This window comes from Benincasa hispida, chromosome 12 (assembly GCF_009727055.1).
Source record: "Benincasa hispida cultivar B227 chromosome 12, ASM972705v1, whole genome shotgun sequence".
Taxonomy (NCBI): domain Eukaryota; kingdom Viridiplantae; phylum Streptophyta; class Magnoliopsida; order Cucurbitales; family Cucurbitaceae; genus Benincasa; species Benincasa hispida.
Genome location: NC_052360.1, coordinates 31,810,611 through 31,816,606, shown reverse-complemented (window position 1 = coordinate 31,816,606; position 5,996 = coordinate 31,810,611). Strand labels below are relative to the sequence as shown.

At 35.5% G+C, this 5,996-nt stretch overlaps 1 long non-coding RNA gene across 2 annotated transcripts; it reads left to right on the top strand.

Annotated features, from left to right (window-relative positions):
• Window positions 1–371: 371 nt before the first annotated feature.
• Window positions 372–5,269, top strand: LOC120068332. 2 transcript variants are annotated; one of them, XR_005479167.1, is made up of 3 exons: window positions 372–907; window positions 4,821–4,972; window positions 5,067–5,269. It is a non-coding gene; the product is annotated as an uncharacterized LOC120068332 (long non-coding RNA). The 2 variants fall into 2 exon arrangements; XR_005479166.1 differs by having other exon boundaries at window positions 4,801–4,972.
• The last annotated feature ends 727 nt before the right edge of the window (window positions 5,270–5,996 follow it).

Below are 5,996 nucleotides of genomic sequence, written 5' to 3'. Positions count from 1 at the left end.
TTGTGTTGTTGTTTACCATTTCCTCTTTTCTCAATGAAAATTTTATGAGAAATTGAGGAGTTGAAGTTTACATAAAAATAGCAAAACCATATGAAAAATGGAATAATGCTCCACATTCTATTTATTTCCGTTTCTATTTTTTTCTTTTAGATTTGATTTATGGTTTTGATTCTTTCATTTTATTGGGTTTTTCTTTTGATTTCGGGCCCACAAAGAGATGAGACCAACCCAAGAAGAGAGGTTTGATAGAACGAAAGGTTCTTAGTGAGTCACATCTCTCAGTTGCCTCGAGAACACGTGGATAACACCACTATCAACGATCAGTAGGAATTCTTTGAGGCCGACAAAAAAATCATTTGGTAAACAAAATTTCCTCTCTCTTCAACCGAGTTTCAGAAAATCTCTCTAACACTCTCAACCTTTCCTTGTGTTCTTGCGTAAATTCACAGAGAATGAAGAATCAAATCACGCATGCAAATTGAAGAAGAGAAAGAGGAAAAGAAGAGCAATAAAAGCATGTATGTGGTTCAGCTTAGTTTGAAGCCTACGTCCACGGGAAGGGAAGATGATTTTATTGAAGTTATTTTTCAGAGATAAGTTTTCTTTCTTCCACAAATTTGTAGAAGATTGAATGTAAAAACAAAAAAAAAAAAAATGATGTAACAACTATATATATGTTTACAAGTCTGTTATGAAGTTTGTTGAAATGAAAACTAGCCGTTGAGCTTTATTTGAGATTAATATCTTTCAAATCTTCACCTTAATCTCAACTCTGAATAACTTCTCCCTTCCAAATCTGACCACTGTTTATCCTTTTTTGGGTAAAACGAAGCCGATCAGATCAAGGCACTTGTTGAGCTTGAGCTTTGACCCTGGCTTGGTAAGCATATCTTCTATGTTTTCTGAGGTATGAACTTTCAAGACTTCGACTTGACCTTTTTCTATTCTGTCTCTTACAAAGAGATATTTAATGTCAATATATTTTGTTCTAGAGTGATAATGTGGGTTTTTGGAAGGATGGATAGCACTTTGATTATCACAGTAGATCTTAACTACTGTTTGTTTGATACCAAAGTCTTCTATCAAGCCCTTTAACCACAATGCCTCTTTTATTGCTTCTGAAAATGTCATGTATTCAGCTTCGGTAGTAGATAGGGTTGTTATTGACTGTAGATTAGCCTTCCAGCTTAATAGATTAGAGTCATATAGGAAGAGATACGCTGTTAGGGACCTTCTCTTATCTTGATCCCCTGCGAAATCTGAGTCTACATAACATAAAGTTCAAGATCTGTTTCCTTAAAACTCTGATAAATTAGTTTAGATTTCTTAGACCAAATTATATATCTAAGAATCCATTTAGTAGCTTCCCAATGCCTTCTTCCTGGGTTTGATATGAATCTACTCACTAGACTTGCACAATAAGATAAATGGCCTAGTGGAGATCATGAGGTACATCAAACTTCCTACTGCCTGACTATAAGAAACCATTTACATCTAATTTAGGTGTTCCAAGTCGGTTTCCTTGGGTGAATTAGCTAAGGACAAAGTGTTGAGCAATAAGTATGTTTACAGGTTTAGCATTAGACATATTGAACCTTCTAATAACTTTCTTGCAGAAATTGGTTTGACTAATGCTTAGGGTAGAGGAACCCCTATCTCTATCAATTTCAATCCTTAGGATCTTCTTAGACTGACCCATATCTTTCATGTCAAATTCTCTCTTTAGGAGATTTTTGACATGATTTAGATATTCTTTAGTGGTCCCAGCTAGCAACATATCATCCACATAGAGTAGTAGGTACACCTTGTTCTTATAGAAGGTTGAGTTTACATAGGTGCAAATATCATATATGCTTTTCTGAAATCCAATACTTTCAATGTAGTCATTGAATCTTCTATACCAACATCTAGGAGATTGTTTAAGACCATAAATGGACTTATTTAGAAGATAGTAAAGGTCCTCTTTACCCTTTTCCACAAAACCTTTAGGTTGAACCATATAGATGACCTCATTTAAGTAACCATGAAAGAAATTTGTTTTAACATCTAGCTGATCTAGTTCAAGATTGTATTAAGCAATCAGGGATAGTAAAATTCTGATAGATGTTTGCTTAACTACTAGTGAAAAAATTTCAGAGTAGTCAATACTTTCCCTTTGAGTAAATCCTTTGGCCACTAATCTTGCGTTGTACCTTGGCTTTTCATTCTTAAAAGAACCCTCCTTTAGTTTGTAGATCCACTTAATTGCCTTGCATCCTTTAGGAAGATAAGCTAGAGTCCAAGTGTTATTAACACTCAGTGATTGCATTTCTTCACACATAGCTTCAATCCAGTTCCTAGCATTAGGGCAGCTTACTGCCTTCTCAAAATTAGTTGGTTCCTGGTCACTTGGATCTATGGTTACATTTAAAACTAGGTTCATATAGTTTGTTTCAGTGTACCTGGTTGGTGGAACAATCACTCTTCTCTGCCTATCCCTTGCTAGGGAGTATTGACTTAAGTCAGGTTGTATTTCAGTGGTTTCTACCTGTTGTCCTGCAATATCCTCTTCTTCTTCTGAGTCATTAGGAGAGCCATGATCTATAGATGCCTCCACCTCAATCCTAGTCGTAGGGCTTTTAGGTATCTTAATTGTAGTCTTCTCTTTTTGCATGAACATTTCCATTTCTCTAAAAGGAACATCCCTACTGACTACAAACCTTTTCTCAGCAGAGTTCCACATTTTAAAGCCCTTTACACCTTCAATGAACCCAACAAACATACATTTCACAGCCCTAGACTTTAGTTTTGTTATCTAAGTTAGGAGGATGTTTTGTCCATTTTTCTTCAGAGGTTATAAAGTTTAAGGATGTATGTGGGCACCTATTTAAGGTGTAAACAACATAGCTAACAGCTTCAGCCCAATACTTTTCACTGAGTAAACATCTGACCCTTTCCATAATGGTCCTATTGAGTCTCTCAGCTACCCCATTATGTTGGGATGTATGTCTGACTGTCCTATGCCTGGTTATGCCGAATTCCTTACAAAATGTATTAAAATCTTCACTACAAAACTCTAACCCATTATCTGTTCTTAGGTATTTAATTTCCTTAGAAGTTTTCTTCTCAATCATGAGTTTCCATTCTTTAAATTTATTAAACACTTGGTCTTTAGATTTAAGAAAAAAAAATCAGCTTTTCCTTGAGAAGTCATCTATAAAGGAAAGTAAATACCTTGAACCGCTTAGGCTAGGAGTTTGAGCTGGACCCCAAAGGTCTGAGTGAATGTAGTCTAGAATTGCCTTAGTTGAATGGTGTGCTTTGGTAAAGTTGTGTCTAGTTGCTTTCCCCAAAACACAATGTTCACAGAAGGTCAGCTTGTCTGAAATTCCTTTGGGTATAATTCCCTGTTTAGATAAAGCTTATAGCCCCTTGGCACTTATGTGAGACAGCCTTTTATGCCATACATCAGCTTTTGTCATCTCATTTGGTGTGGCAACATATTCCCCTGTCATCATTTCAACACCTCTGACTACAAACAAGTCATTGAATTTCTCCCCAACAAGAACTACCATAGAATCTTTTAAGACCTCAAGAGTTCCACATTTGCCCCTGTATTCACACCCTACTGCATCTAGTATTCCAAAGGAGATTAGGTTTCTCTTAAGAAATAGGACATGTCTTACATTCCTTAGAAGTTTGATAGTCCCATCTTTGACCTTTATGGAGACTGACCCAATGCCTTCAATTTACAGTCTTGGTTGTTCCCCATGTAAACTATTTCTCCATTTATCTATTTGTAGGAGTTAAACCAGGGTATCATAGGTTTCATATGGTAGGTGCATCCGGAGTCCAAAACCCAATCATGTTTCCCAAGGGGCTTAACATAGGTGACCTTGTCAAGAGTTGAAGCTAAAGCATCATAGTAGATATAGGAGCTTTCTACTACAGAGGCTTCAGGCTGCTTGCCTTTGGACTCTTTTTCCTTCTCTTGATTTTTCCTTTTGAGGATGAAGCAAACTTTAATTAAATGTCCCTTATTTTTGCAATATTTACACGTAATTTTCTATTTTGGCTTGTTTTCATCTGTATGTTGCTGCTTTCTGTCCTTAGATTGATTTGGTTTGAAGTTTCCTTTTACAAATAGTCCTTCTCCATTCGGTTGTTCCTTCTTTAACTACTTGCAACTCAAGTTCCCTAGTTCTTAGGGTAGATATTATTGCATCAATAGATATACTAACTCTTCCATACTTCAAAGCATTTTTAATTTCCCTATAGGATTCAGGTAGGGAATTTAGAAGTACATATGCTTCGTTCTCATCTTCTATTTTCTTCCTAAGATTCTTAAATTCAGCAACAATATTTTTTAACTCATCTAGATTATCAGAAAGTGTCTTTGATGAATCTATTTTAAAGGTGAAAAATTTATCCTTAAGGTACATTTTATTAGGAAGATCTCTAGTAGCATATAAGTCTTCCAACTTTGTCCAAATCCTATAGGCAATCTCCTGGTCAATAACTTGCCTCAAAACATTATCACTAAGATTTAGAACTAATATACCATAGGCTACCAGCTCTCAATCTTCCTTTTCTTAAGCTGTAACAGTGTTTGGGAGAGTGGATGGATCCATTAGGGCCTTGTGAGCCTTTTGCTGACCGAGAATGACTTTGATTTTTGCCTTCCAAAGACCAAAATCCCCTTTACCATCAAACTTCTCCATCTCATACATTGCTACTGCCATTTTGTGTGAATCTTGTGATCATGATAGTTCAAGAATTGAAATCTTTAAACGTCTTTTTGCTCTGATACCAAATTGTTAGGTTTTTCTTTTTATTTCAAGCCACGAAGAGAAGAGTCCAGCCCAGGAAGAGAGGTTTGGTAGAACGAAAGGCTCTCGGTGAGCCACGCCTCTCAGCTGCCTCGACAACACGTGGATAACACCACTATCAACGATCAGTGGGAATTCTTTGAGGTCGACTAAAAATTCATTTGGTAAACAAAATTTCCTCTCTCTCTTCAACCTAGTTTCAGAAAATCTCTCTAACACTCTCAACATTTCCTTGTATTCTTGTGTGAAATCACAAAGAATGAAGAATCAAATCACGCATCCAAATTAAAGAAGAGAAAGAGGAAGAGAAGAGCAACAAAAGCATGTACGTGGTTCGATTTAATTTGAAGCCTACATCCACGGGAAGGGAAAATGATTTTATTGAAATTATTTTTCAGAGAAATTTTCTTTCTTACAGAAATTTGTAGAAGACTGAATGTAAAAACAAAAACAAAATGAATGTAACAACTATATATATGTGTTTACAAGTCTGTTATAAAGTCTGTTGAAATGAAAACTAGCCGTTGAGCTTTATTTGAGATTAATATCTTTCATATTTTAATATAATTTTAAAAACAAATAGTTTTCATATGTATTATCCATTTAATAAATCAGATATTATACAAATTTTACAACGAAATTAATCTTCATTTACTTTGTGATTTCTTATTTCTTTGGGGGATTTTCAAAAATTAAAAAACAAAGGGTAACTATTTAGTTTGAAAGAGGATAGCAAAAGTTGATAGAAGTTTATCAGTGTGATAGAATAAAAGTTTATAAGGAACTAGAGGGTATCAATCAACATATAGATATAAAGGAGAGGGCATAAGGATGAGACTAGCTTGTAGTGTTCACGTGGTTGAACTTTGGCCATAGCTTCAATTCCAGAGATAGATTATGTGGCAAACTTGAAAGAGTTAAATAACATGCAGCGGAAGTATCAAGGATCCATAAGCATTTTAAATCACTAATTTTGGCAAAAACTAAAGCGTGTTCTTCTTAAAAAGTGGGTTTTCGGAACATACCTTTGATGAACTCTTGTGTACAACAGCTATCTTCACTTGAAATCACTGTGAACCCACCTCAAAGCATTTTCTACTATGCTCTTGGAGCTTTAGGCAGAGTTGGGGGACTCAAGAACAACTTGAAGATGTGAAGAAGCAAGAAGATTTCAAAGCGCCGATTGAA